At 38.4% G+C, this 14,322-nt stretch overlaps 1 protein-coding gene across 3 annotated transcripts in view; it reads left to right on the forward strand.

The window, feature by feature from the left end:
- Positions 1-421: 421 nt before the first annotated feature.
- The window catches only part of BTBD10 (BTB domain containing 10), a 59,096-nt gene continuing 45,195 nt past the window's right edge, over positions 422-14,322 (forward strand). For 2 of the 3 annotated variants that reach the window (XM_080911330.1, XM_080911331.1), the window contains exons 1-2: positions 892-906; positions 4,686-4,750. The gene's annotated coding sequence lies outside the window, so the exon portion shown is untranslated. Of the gene's footprint in view, positions 569-819; positions 907-4,685; positions 4,751-14,322 lie in introns of those variants that run through there. The other variant, XM_080911332.1, reaches the window with a different exon arrangement.

Here is a 14,322-nt window from a genome sequence, read left to right on the forward strand (position 1 = left end):
CCAACGCCTCCTGCTGCCAGTGCCCGCTCGCGGACCCCGCGGGGGGGAGGCGACCCGGGCGTCCGCTCTGCTGACAGAAACGCTCTCCTAGAAGTCTCCCAGGCACTGCTTTTACCGGCCCGGAGACGCTGTCCGTTTTTTGCCTAACGGTGAAGGGAAACGTGGAGTGAGGATGTGCTCAAGGGTGTGGAGGCTGTTTGAGATCGGTCCTGGCTGACTGCGGAACGAAGCGGTCACAGGCCAGCTAACCGTACAGCACTGCCAGCTGAGACCCTGAGACGCTACACAGCTGCCCCGTGCCCCGGCGCCACGCCCACTGTGGGAGGAGCGCCGTCCTTCGCGCGAGAACTCGCTTCGCCTCCCCTCTTCCTAATGCGAAGTCTCGCGAGAAATAGCAAAGGAGCCGGCCTGCAACCTGCCGGGGCGGCTCTGGTAGGTGCAGCTGGTGGAGCGGCCGCCTCACACCTAGCACCGGAGGGCTCCGGTTAAGTAGGCGGAGGAAGCGGAGCGTCGCTCGCTCTCGTGGCTCTTCTCCTCGGCTCTCGGTGGACGTCTCAGGGGCCGGCAGGTTGGAGCGGGTCGGGTGCGGGCGGCTGGGTTTGCAGTGGAAGCAGAGGGCGAGACTAGCTGCTGTGACCGGGGTCCGGGAGCCTGGCGGCGGCTCCAGGAGCGTGGGGCGCGGTGCTCGGGGCTGCGGGCTCGGGCTCCGGGTCGGGAGAGGTGGAGAAGGGAGCTGCTTTTAGGGTTAGGAGTCTGGAGGCCTTTTCCCAGGGGGAAAAAGGCTATTTTCTCACACCTCCTTTCCAACCTCCTTTCCAGGGCAGAGTAACCCAGTGCCCCGCCCCTTTCCTGTCATCTTTGGGTCATCGCAGAGACAACCCTAAGAAGGCGCATCACAATAGGGCGGTGAGTAAGACTCCCAGTTTGGGGATAAGGTGGTGGGGGAGTCGCCCTGTGGGTGGAGGATGAGACACCTGTAATGTGCTGTGTGGTTTTCTCCTGTAACCGTATCCACAATGGTAAAGCTTTGTTTCCCCCATAACTTGCTCAGAAATGGTTCTGATTTATTCTCTGTAAGACACTAACTAGCCTCTTGACACCCCTTATTTTGGGGTTTGGACTTGAGGGGAGCTGAGATTTCATTTAGTTAATGTGGGCCAGTGTGCCTACCCTCAGCTTTTCCCGATTTCCTTTTTTTTTCTTTTTAAAATGTTGAGTCTTGGCTTTTTATTGGTATTTGGAGTCCAGTACATGCCAAAATGTTTACCACTTTGTGCACTTAGTATATGAAATTATTTTACAGCTATGTAAGAGTCTGTATACTTTTTATTTAAGTTAGCAATCTGAATGGAGCAGTACAGTGTATTGATTGGCAGTTGGGTTTCTTTCTGTTCTTGCCTGCCTCCCACTCTTTTTCTAGCTCCACTAGCCAAATTTGATCAAAACTTTTTAGAGAGGGGCTTAGAGATGAATTTTGAAAGAGATAGAATGTAGAAATTGATAATAAAACGTGAATGTAAAGGCTGAAAACGTTTCTGTACTGGCAAAGCCCATTTACAACTCAACCCTGGGCATTGAACCAAGGACTGATATTATTAAGCAGAAAGCAGTAGAAAGTACTTGGGAAAATTACTTAATGGGAGATATAGATGAGTTAATATAGTTTTGGGGGACAGTTAATTTTGAAGATTTTAGGTGTAGTTTCTCTAACATAGAGCTTTATTATTCAATGTTTATTCTTATGGTTGGAGTAAAGGTAAGAAGGAAGCTTCAGGAGCATGGAGTGTGGTTAGGACCCAGAGTGATGGAGTTCAGAAAGTTCCAAGCAATGACTTTTCACACTACTCAAACTTGCAGGCAGGCTTTTTTCCTATGTTGCTCTCCCACCAGTCTGAGTTTTGTTCCATTTCATTATTTCTGTTCTTCAAAGACTTGTGTAATTTTTTCTTTCTTTCTTTCTCTTTAACCATTAAATGGAATCACAAAGAACTTCGGTCTGCTTTGCAGCCTTTTACATTCAAATGGTCTCATGAGGTGTATAAGTGATCTGGAAATAATATGCATCTCTCACGGAGCTAAGAATGAGGCATATTCACATGCCTTCAGGTTCTAGACAGATAATGAGCATGTCAGTGCACTGGAGAGCTTCTGTCCTCTGCGATGCCTCAGTGTTCAAGTCATCTGATTAATTGTATATATGAATGTGGAATCAGTCTCACCCTTAAAAATACAGGAACTCTAGAATTTTAAGTGCAGTTTCCTGATTTTTGAAATATTGACAGGTAAAACAAAAATATCTTATGTGACTCAACCAAACCTAGTTGTTTTTTAATGTAAGAGAGTACGTTAGAGCTGTGTTTTATATCTTGGTTTAGGAGCTGTGTGTAGGCCAGAATTTTATAACTAGAAACAAGTTTAAATCAACTGTGTCAGTTAGTTTGGAATTATGAAGTTTTAGAAGAATTGTGAAAAAAATGTCAAGTCTTATTAAAATAAATAGTTGGTTTAGTGTCCTTTAAGTACAGGGATTTCTAAAGTAGTCTCTCATTGCCTACACTTCTGTTTTTCACAGTTTATTACTGGTTTGAAAAATTAAATGGAAGAAAGTATAAATAAGCTCATAAGTTTTAAATTGCATACTACTCCAAGTCCAGTGATAAAATCATGTTTCTCACACTTCCCTGCCCGGAACATAAGCCTCTTCTTTCTCCAGTGAATCTGACCAAGATAGACTGCTTATCCATCTGCCACTTCAGTAGTAATTTGTTTATCAGACTGATACCTTTACAGTGTTCAAGAACCCGTATTTTATTTAATGATGGCCCACAGACAAGAGTAGTGCTGTTACTAATTTGTCTATGTCAACAAGAAGCCATAATGTGCTTCTTACATGTGAGAAAAGTGAAAGTTCCAAACTTTATAGGGAAAGAAAATCATGCCAAGGTTGCTAAGATATGTAACTCTAGTCACAGAAACATTTTACTAGGGTATATTACAATTTTCTATCTTACTGTTAGTTACTGTTACTGTGCTTAACCAGTAAAGTTTCCCATAGGTATGTATACATAAAGATTCATTTGGTACTAGTCACAGTTTCAGATATCTACTGATAACCTTGGAATATATACTTTGAGAGGGACTATATTAACATTTTACTGTGGGAATAACTAATGAAAACTTTATTGATTTGTGTTTACTATTTGATTTATAAGTGTCTTAAGAGTATATTGGTTTATTTAGAAGGTCATTATTATACTTGTACCTAGTATGTAAAATTAAGTCCAACATACCACCTACAGTCCATTTCAGCATTTGAATACTCATCATTTCTATACCTTACCACACTGTGCCCCTGGGTATAGACTTACCAGAGGAAATACGGATTTCTCTGGCGCTTGGGGAGAGTGAGAAGCTTGGCAATGGGATGAAGAAGGTGTGATGTAAAACAGACATTCTTGTACCTCTTCTTTACAGAAACCATTGATTTAAATTATTTTTCTATTAAGAATGGGTGCTTTGTTTTTATGTCTGATACATTTGTGGAATTGAGCCTTGTGAATTAAAACTCACGCACTAGTAGGAAGTATTTTAATCACATAATCTGCTTCAAGTTTTGTTGGGCTGTGAGGAATGGGAGTTTATAGGTCAAATGCAAGTCCGGAGAGGTGGATATTGCAAAGTAAGGGTTTTTATCTTAGTGATAAAGTGATGAAAGCCAGGTAAGGAACAGATTTTCAAAAAGGAAGAAGGAATAGCTAAATACTTCTTTGTTACCGTGTAGTTGTACAGACAGGACTGACTTCACAACTGAGTTCATTATAACTTGTATGAAGACTGCAAAGGATATTTTTTAAGTCAGGACTTTTGGGGAGGTGTTATATACTAGATTTTCTTAGGTTTAGCCCAGTCTTTTTAAGTTCATTGAGGCTCATATCTCTTCATCAGTTCCCTGCTTTTCTCTAGAGCAAGAGGTGAAAAGAGAAGATATGTTATTTTTATAAAATATTCCTATCTGAGAGTTTTTAAAACATTTTTAATTTTATTATTTTCATTTATTAAATCCTCTGGTTTCCCCTCACTGCTCCCCTAGTTCCTTTGCCCCATTCTACTCTCCCCCAGATCCACTCCTCCTCGTTTCTCTTCAGAAAAGGACAGTGCTCCCGGGGATATCAACTGAACATGACACATACCTCATATTATGCTGAATGAAGCAACCCAGTAGGAGGAAAAGGGTCCCAAAAGGAGGCAAAAGAGTCAGAGACAGTCCCTGCTTCCACTGTTAGTCCCACAAGCATAACATACATACATACAGAGGACCTAGGTTAGACCATACAGGCCCCCCCCCCACCCCCCGATTGTCAGTTCAGTCTCCGTGAGCCTGTGAGCACCCAGGTTAGTAAACTTTGTTTTAGGGATTTGTCATATACTTGTGTGGATTATCTTGCTGTTGGGGGGGGGGGGGGCAGGGGGAGAGGTCATTTCCTTGCGTTTCCATGGTGACTTATTAAGGAAGGAAATGCTTGTTTAAGCAAGTAGTTTTCACCCCCCTCCTTCTCTCTGAAGTTATTTTTCCAATGAGGATTAGAAGAAGGGTTTGAGTGTACTTTCCTGAGTGCCTTTGGTTCTGTTTTGGGGTCTCCTGTTTCTTAGAGCATACATTTTCAATATATTCATCTGTATGGTAGGTTTATCTGAGCAGGCTGGACCTGTGTGAGGGAGAAGGAAATGGAACACCTACATTTCTAATTGGGTAAGTGTAATTTATAATTGAAGTGATTTACAATTTGACCAGTGGTTTGGGTCATATTTTTAATCCTCATCTATCTAACTTCTTTATTGTTTCTTTGTTGGTCTAAAGTAAAATTATGGCAGAGTTTGGCTCTGGGGAAAGATACGGATGTTTGTTATAGAGGAAAAGTTACAAGTTAGGCATCCCTACTCCCAAATCTGAACTCTGAAATGCTGCAAAATCTGAATCACAAGTCTAAAGGTTTGTTTCACGTGTAAAGTTATCTTTAGAGTACGTGTATAGGTTATTTATAAAATATAAATGAATCTGTGTTTAGTCTTGGGTCCAAGATCATTTATATATGCAAACATTCCAGAATTTTAGAAAAAGATCCACAAATAATCTGGAATCTGAAATACTTTTGGAGCCAGGCATTTTAGATATGAGATACTCAACCTGTCTTAGAATTTTGTTTTTCTCTCTTTAATTGAATGTTTAATAGGGTTCAAGCTAATGTTGCAGTTTCCTTTATTTCCTCCTGGTTTACTTTATGGTCTTTGAAACTGTTACCTCTTTGCAAAGAAGGTAGCAAACTAGAACTCAGGTAGAAAGTGAACAGAACTCAGAGATGCTCTCTAGAGAAAGATTAAAAGGGTGGTGACTTTACAGATGGAGGGAATACAGTGAATTAAACACAACTGTTAAGTATTTGGATGCTAGATTTTTGGATTAGAACTGGTAGAATCTGTGATTGCATTATGAAATTTGAATAACTCCAGAATCTGGAACATTTGCAATCCCAGGCATTTTGGTTAATAGATACTTTACCGTATTTGAAGTAGAAAACATAAAGAGGAGTTTGTTACATATGCAAGCATATGTTACAGATTTCTGAAGATTGTGAGATGTCATTGCTTTATCTTTTCAGTAAAAGCAAAGATACCTTTCTTTATTAATAACTTAATTATATTGTTTAAAAATGTAATGTACCTGACTATATGTCCTTAATGTCCAAGGAAGATTAGTGCTAAACACCCTGTGAATATAAGGTCCTTAGCTGCTTAAGCTCTTGCTGTAAAATGGAGTAATATTTCTATATAACCTAAACACAATAAATCCTCTATATACTTTAAGTCATCTTGAGATTATTTAATGCTTAACTCAATGTAAATTCTATGCAAATGGTTGTTCTACTATAGTTAGAGAATAATGACAAAAACTGTACGATCTTGAGTTGGTTAAGTCTGTGGGTGTTGAACATGAGAAAACAGAAAGTTAACTACTCATTGTTGGAGATGAAAGAAATGATAAATTAGTACTTGGGGACATCAAAAATTAGCATTTTGTATTTAGCTGGGTATGAGATTCTGTCACAGTGAATAACTGATTAAAATACTACTTGGCTAGACACTATGAATAATATTATTTCTAAGATAATTTTAAATTGTCATATTTTTATTCTTGAGATATTTGGAATCATTGAGATTTGAATTTAAAGCTCACTATTAGCTCTTTGGTGCTAAAGCTACGTAATCTATTTAATAATTTGTTTCTTCCCATGAAAATGTGTATAGAACATTATACGGATTTAAAGATAAAGGGAGAATATTTTAAAATACTGTATAACTAATAGAACAATATGTCAGTGTACATTTTTAGCACTTTGGCTTTTCTTTATGCCCAGAAGATAAATAGCATATTGTCATTGTTGCTCTTACTCCCCTGCCTACCTACCTGTGTTTTAATTTACATGTATTTTTGCCAATCTCATTTAGAAAGGACACATTCAAATTTTATTTATAGCTTTTGATGGTATAATTTTTCTACACAATTACAAAGTTTCCTTTTTCTTTATTCTGATAAAGATTGAACAATAGTAAGTCCTGCTTGTTTTCAATGTTGGTATTCATTGTCTGGTATTTGTTAGTCTATATAATTTAAATGTCAGAAAAGAAAAGGGGTGAGTATTTTGAAAATTGTCTATTAGAATTTTTTAAAACTAAAACATGTATTAAATTATTTTATTTTCCACGTTAAGATATTTGATTATACTTACTTGTAATAAGTTGAACATTCTGGATTTTTTGTTTGCAGACTATATTAATTGCCAACCTAAAAGTAATTTAAGAAGTGCTGTTATTGTGGGTGGGTGGTGATGGGCTGTAGAGGATGAACATACCACAGAGCGTATGTGAAGATCAGAGGATAGTATGTGAAGTTAGTTCTCTTCTTCCTCCTTCACATGGGTCCTGGGGGTTGAACTCAGGCCATCAAGCTTGCAATACAAGCACCTTTGTCCACTGAGTCCTCTCATCTGCCCTCTGTCCCCCATGAAAAGATACTTTAAAGATCAGTTACCTAAGAATTGCAGGTAAAGGTTTTTGTAACAAATAATTTTTATGATTTTCTCATTTGTGGCTGGGCATACAAAGTGCTGACTTATTTTTAAAGTAGTTATTTCATTCGAGGCAGTTTGTTTTTACAGAGTATTGGGCTTGAATTTGGTTTTCTAATATCTAGAAAGCAAATGGTGATGTCTGCTTCTTTAAACTCCTCATTTATTCATTTAGAGGTTGTGTGTGTGTTTGGATGTGTGTGTGCTTTTTCAGCACCGAGGATCAAACCCGGGGCCTTGTGCTTTGACGTGCTAGTAGGCTCTGTTGCTGAGCTGTTCCCTTAGCCAGGGACAACTGCTCATAGAATCCTGTGACTCCCTATGATGGTTAACTGTAGGGTACTCTCAGTCTTTGTTAAGTCCTCCTCATATGATAGTTAATTGTAGGGTACTCTTCAGTCTTTGTTAAGTCCTACAATGCTGGTTTCTCCTTTAAAAGAGAATATTTAATTATTAGAGACTAGTGGAACTATCAAACTATAATATACAGAATACTTTAAATAAATTAACTAATACTCTTAAAAATTGGAAGAGAACTGAAGCAAACATGAATCTAAGGTACTTATTATACCTAGTAGTTGGAAGGCTGAGCCTATAATATAGGTTGAAGGTTCGCTGAGTGTTTTGTTCCAGTGTCACCTCTGATGGGCTGCATGCATGTCCTACTTTATAAGGTATGTGAAAATGTGTATCCTGCAGTAGGAAGGAGATGTTAAAACTTCTGTTTAGATGGGACTTTCACTGCATGTTTTTTTTTAAATTTTCCTTTTTTAAATAAATTCTTACTATATAATACTATTATGATAGGATATATGAGTTATACATATGCTTTATATCAGTTGAGCTCAGAACGCATTAAAAGGTAAAGCTGCTGTAATTTAGATATCTGTGTATCCCTAGTGAATGATACTATTTAACAGTAGCCTTAAATAACTTTTAATTTTGAAATTGGTCTATGAGAACTTTGAAACATTTTTTATGAAATGCTTTGATGAAAAATTTATTCTACAAACTTTGTTTGAATAATTGTGTTAGAATACATGATTAAAAGTTTTCTCATAAATTTGAGTATCCATTTTTCAGTACTTCAATTGCCGTTGGTCATCATTTAAACACTTTGGTTATCATCAAACAAAAACATTAATAGGTTAAAAAACTGCTTTAAAATTTCTTCTCTTCCTACTTTGACCATTTTGGATAAGGTGTGTGGATATAAATTGTATGTTTAAAACTAACCCATTATTTTATGTTATAAAACTTAAAGTTTGCCACTTACCTTTTTATATCATCTAATCAGATGATTCTCAGAAGTCTGTAGTCTTAGTTCCAGTTCCTGATTTCTTTGGTGGGTCTTTGCTAAAACTTTTAGCATACAGCTACTGATTGTACATACTTGTTTTTTATACTAGAATTTTTTGCCTTGAAAGATTGTTAACTTTTTTAAAAACTTTACTTCAATTATGTGTATCTGCATATTTCTGTGTCTCTGAGTGTCTGTACACATGTCTGTGCACTGATACGTATGTATGCACGTGAAGGACAGAACAGGGCAGCCCATTCTTTTGAGCTAGACTTAAAGGTGTTTATTGGATGCCTAGCTTATGTGGGTGCTGGGATCGAAACTCTGGTCCTCATGATTGTGTAGTTGTGCACTTTTAACCAGGGAGCCATCTCTTTAGCTCCCAAGGCTCAGAAGTTTTTTTTTGTTTTTTGATTTAAATGTGAATCTTTTTTTAAACTTTATTTTAAAAAACAAAGATAAAAGAAAAAAAAATTTAAACATTTTTGCATAAATGTATAAATTACATTTTTGTCAGTGCTTGGTTTTTTTTTTTTTTTCTTTTATTAAGGTTTGATACTCTGCATTAAGGTCTTACTAGTTACAATGAGCAAAAAGTACATGTAAAACAGGATGTAACCTGGAATTAGTCAACGTTTTCTTGGTGTGTAAGGATTGAGCATAATGGTTTTTGGTGGTTTTTTTTTTGTTTTGTTTTGTTTTCTTTTCTTTTCTTTTCTTTCTTGAGCTTCACACAGTCTGTGAGTTGTTTCTGGGACAGTCCGAGCCTCTGGGGTTAGCATCCCACTATCAGTGACTCCATATTATGTCTGTTCTTTTGTGACTGGGTTATCTCACTCAGGATGATATTCTCTAGATGCAACCATTTTCTTAAGAATTTGGTTAAGTCATTGTTTCTGATAGCTGAGTAGTACTCCATTGTGTAAATGTACCACAATTTTTGTATCCATTCATCTACTGAAAGACATCTGGGTTCTTTCCAGCTTCTGGCTATTATAAATAGAGCTGCTGTGAACATTGTGGTACATATGTCTTTGTTGTATATTGGAGTGTCTCTGGGGTATATGCCCAGAAGTGGAATAGCTAGATCTTCAGGTAGTACTATGTCCAATTTTCTGAGGAATCCGCCAGACTGATTTCCAGAGTGGTTGTATCAGTTTACAACCCCACCAACAGTGGAGAAGTGTTCCTCTTTCTCCACAACCTCACCAGCATCTGCTGTCATCTGAGTTTTGGATCTTGGCCAATCTGACAGGTGTGAGGTGGAATCTCAGGTTTGTTTTGATTTGCATTTCCCTGATGGCTAAAGATGTCGAGCACTTCCTTAGATGTTTCTCAGCCATTCAATATTCCTCAATTGAGAACGTTTTGTTTAGCTCTGTACCCCATTTTTTAATAGGGTTGTTTGATTCTCTGGTGTCTAGCTCTTTGAGTTCTTTGTATACCTTGGATATTAGGCCTCTATCTGATGTGAAGTTGGTAAAGATCTTTTCCCATTCTGTTGGCTGCCGTTTTGTTTTCATGACAGTGTTCTTAGCCTTACAGAAACTTTGCAATCTCATTAAGTCCCATTTGTTAATCTTTGACCTTAGAGCTTGAGCCATTGGTGCTTTGTTCAGAAAATTTTCTCCTGTGCCTATGTGTTCTAAGGTTTTCCCTACTTTCTCATCTAATAGTTTCAGAGTATCTGGTTTAATGTGGAGATCTTTGATCCACTTACACTTGAGCTTTGTACAAGGAGATAAGAAAGGGTCTATTTTCATTCTTTTGCATGCTGAGTGCCAGTTGGACCAGCACCATTTGTTGAATAGGCTGTCCTTTTTCCATTGAATGTTTACAGCTCCTTTGTCAAAAATCAAGTGACCATAATATGTGAGGGCTCATTTCTGGATCTTCTATTCTATTCCATTGATCCACATGCCTATTTCTGTACCAGTACCATGCAGTTTTCAGCACAATTGCCTTGTAATATAGCTTGAGGTCAGGGATAGTGATTCCCGCAGATGTTTTCTTGTTGTTGAGGATGGATTTTGCTATTCTAGGTCTTTTGTTATTCCAGATGAAATTGCACATTGATCTTTCCAACTCAATGAAGAACTGGGTTAGAATTTGATGGGGATTGCATTGAATCTGTAGATTGCTTTTGGTAGGATGGCCATTTTTAAAATGTTGATCCTTCCAGTCCATGAGCATGGGAGATCTTTCCATTTTCTGAGATCTTCCTCAATTTCCTCCTTTAGAGGTTTGAAGTTCTTGTCATACAGGTCCTTCACTTGCTTAGTTAGAGTCACACCAAGGTATTTCATAGTTTTTGTGACTATTGTGAAGGGTATCTTTTCCCTAATATCTTTCTCCACATGTTTGTCCTTTGAATATAGGAAGGCTACTGATTTGTTTGAGTTAATTTTGTATCCAGCCACTTTGCTGAACTTGTTTATTAGCTGTAGGAGTTCTCTGGTGGAATTTGTGGGGTCAGTTAAGTACACTATCATGTCATCTGCAAAGAGTGATGTTTTTACTTCTTCCTTTCTGATTTGTATCCCCTTGTAATTGCTCCAGCCAGGACTTCCAGTACTATGTTGAATATGTAGGGGGAGAGTGGGCAGCCTTGTCGAGTCCCTGATTTTAGTGGGATTGCTTCAAGTTTCCCACCATTAAGTTTGATGTTGGCTGTTGGTTTGCTGTATATTGCTTTTATTATGTTTAGGTATGGACCTTGGATTCCTGTTCTTTCCAGGACATGAAGGGGTGTTGAATTTTGTCAAATGCTTTCTCAGCATCTAGTGAGATGACCATGTGATTTTGTTCTTTGAGTTTGTTTATATGGTGGATTGCATTGATGGATTTCCTTATATTAAACCATCCCTGCATCCCAGGGATGAAGCCTACTTGGTCATGGTGAATGATCGTTTTGATGTGTTCTTGGATTCGGTTTGCAAGGATTTTGTTGAATATTTTTGCATCAATGTTCATAAGTGAGATTGGTCTGAAGTTCTCTTTCCTTGTAGGGTCTTTGTGTGGTTTAGGAACGAGGGTTATTGTAGCCTCAAAAAATGAGTTAGGGAGTATTCCATCTGATTCTTTCTCGTGGAATAGTTTGGAGAGTATTGGTGTTATGTCCGCAATAAATGTCTGATAAAATTCTGCACTGAACCTGTCTGGACCTGGGCTTTTTTTGGTTGGGAGGCTTTTGATGACTTCTTCTATTTCTTTAGGTGTTATGGGATTATTTATTTGGTTTACTTGGTCCTGGTTAAACTTTAGGATCTTGTATCTGTCTAGGAATTCATCCATTTCCTCCAGATTTTCCAACTTTGTGGAGTAAAGGCTTTTGTAGTAGGATCTGATGATTTCTTGAATTTTCTCAGTTTCAGTTGTTATGTCTCCACTTTCCTCTCTGATTTTGTTAATTTGTATACTCTCTCTTTGCCCTCTAGTTAGTCTGGCTAAGGGTTTATCAATCTTGTTGATTTTCTCAAAGAACCAGCTCTTGGTTTTGTTGATTCTTTCGATGGTTCTTTTTGTTTCTATTTGGTCTATTTTATTAGACCTAAGTTTATTTCTTGCCGCCTACTTCTCTTGGGTGTATCTGCTTCCTTTTGTTCTAGGGCTTTTAGCTGTGCTGTCAAATTACTGATGTATGCTCTTTCCAGTTTCTTTTTGGAAGGTCTCAGAGCTATAAGTTTTCCTCTTAGTACTGCTTTCATTGCATCCCATAGGTTTGGGTATATTGTGTTTTCGTTTTCATTGAATTCTAGAAAATCCTTAATTTTTTTCTTTATTTCTTCTTTGACTCTGCTACCGTTTAACAGAGTGTTGTTTAGTTTCCATGTGTATGTGGGCTTTTTGTTGTCTTTGTTGTTGTTAAACACCAGCCTTAGACCATGGTGATCTGAGAGGATGCATGGGAGTATTTCAATCTTCTTATATCGATTGAGGCTCGTTCTGTGTCCAGTTATGTGGTCGATTTTCGAGAAGGTGCCCTGAGGTGCTGAGAAGAAGGTGTATTCTTTTACTTTAGGATGAAATGTTCTGTAGATATCTATTAATTCCAGTTGGTTCATAGTCTCTGCTAGTTTTACAGTGTCCTTGTTCAGTTTCTGTTTCCATGATTTGTCCATTGGTGAGAGAGGGGTATTAAAGTCTCCCACTATTATTGTGTGGGGTGAAATGTATTTTTTGAGCTTTAGTAGGGTTTCTTTTATGAATGTGGGTGCTTTTGTATTTGGGGCGTATATGTTAAGGATTGAGAGTTCCTCCTGACAGATTTCCCCTGTAATGAATAAAAAGTGTCCTTCCTTATCTTTTTTGATAACTTTTGGTTGGAAATTTACTTTATTCAATATTAGAATAGCCACTCCAGCTTGCTTCTTGGGGCTGTTTGCTTGGAAGTTTTTTTCCCACCCTTTTACTCTGAGATAGTGTCTGTCTTTGTCTCTGAGATGAGTTTCCTGTATGCAGCAAAATGCTGGATTTTGTTTATGTATCCAGTCTGATAGCCTGTGTCTTTTTATTGGGGAGTTGAGTCCATTTATGTTAATAGATATCAAGGAATAGTGGTTGCTGTTTCCTGCTATTACTGCTTTTGTCGGTTGAGTTGTGTCTGTGTCTCTTTCTTTTGGTTTTTTTGCTTAGGAGTTTTCTTTTTTTTACTAGGATGTAGTTCCCCTCATTGTATTGGGTTTTCCACCTATAATTCGTTGTAGTGCTGGGTTTGTGGTCAGATATTGTGTAAATTTAGATTTGTCTTGAAATATCTTCATCGCTCCATCTATGGTGATTGATAGTTTTGCTGGGTATAGCAGCTTGGGCTGGCACTTGTGCTCTCTTAGGGTGTGCATGATGTCTGTCCAGGCTCTTCTAGCTTTCATATTCTCTGTTGAGAAATTGGGTGTGATTCTGATTGGTCTGCCTTTATATGTTACCTGACCTTTTTCCCTTACTGCTTTTAGTATTCTTTCTTTGCTTTGGGCACTTGGTGTTTTGACTATTATGTGTCGGGAGGTATTTCTTTTCTGGTCCAACCTATTTGGAGTTCTGAAGGCTTCTTTTATGCTCGTGGTCATCTCATTCTTACGGGTAGGGAAGTTTTCTTCTGCAATTTTGTTGAAGATATTTACTGTGCCTCTTAGTTGATATTCTTCTCCCTCTTCTATTCCTATTATCCTTAGGTTTGGTCTTCTCATTGTGTCCTGGATCTCCTGGACATTTTGGTTTAGGAGCTTTTTGGTTTTTGCATCTTCTCTGTTTTGTCTATGTTTTCAATGTTGTCTTTGGCCCCCGAGATTCTCTCTTCCACCTCTTGTAGTCTATTGGAAATGCTTGTATCTGTGACTCCTGATTTCTTTTTTAGGTGTTTTCTACCTCTAGGGTTATCTCTTTTAGTGTTTTCTTTATTGTGTCAATTTCCATTTTAAATTCCTTCTTCCATTTCTTCATCTCTTTGGTTCTGTTTTCCTCTAGTTCTTTGTTTTTCTTGTTTCCTCTTTAAAAGCTTCTGATTCTTTTTGCTTTTCCTCCCGTTCTTGTTTAAGAATCTCTATCATCGTCTTGATATATGATTTTAGGTCTGCATCTTCTTTTTCTGGAGTGTTTGGCATTCCGCTGTTTGCTGTGATGGGAGAGCTGGGTACTGGTGTTGCCAGGTTGTCTTAGTTTCCCTGGGATATGCTCTTTCGCTTTCCTCTTGCCATCTTGTTGTCAGTGATATGTTCTTGCCTTTCCCCTGTACCTGGCCTGTGTCCTTGGATCTCCGCTGGTCCAGGTGGCGGATGGTCCGAGCCCTGTTCCTCACCCCAAAGCTGCCGGGTGGGAACAGAGGTCCCAATGCTGGGTTCCTGGTCCCTGGATCAGGCAGGGCAGGGGCGCGCTTTCCGTGCGCACTCGGCCTTAAATATG

The sequence above is a fragment of the Micromys minutus genome, assembly GCF_963924665.1.
Source record: "Micromys minutus genome assembly, chromosome: 2".
Classification (NCBI taxonomy): Eukaryota; Metazoa; Chordata; class Mammalia; order Rodentia; family Muridae; genus Micromys; species Micromys minutus.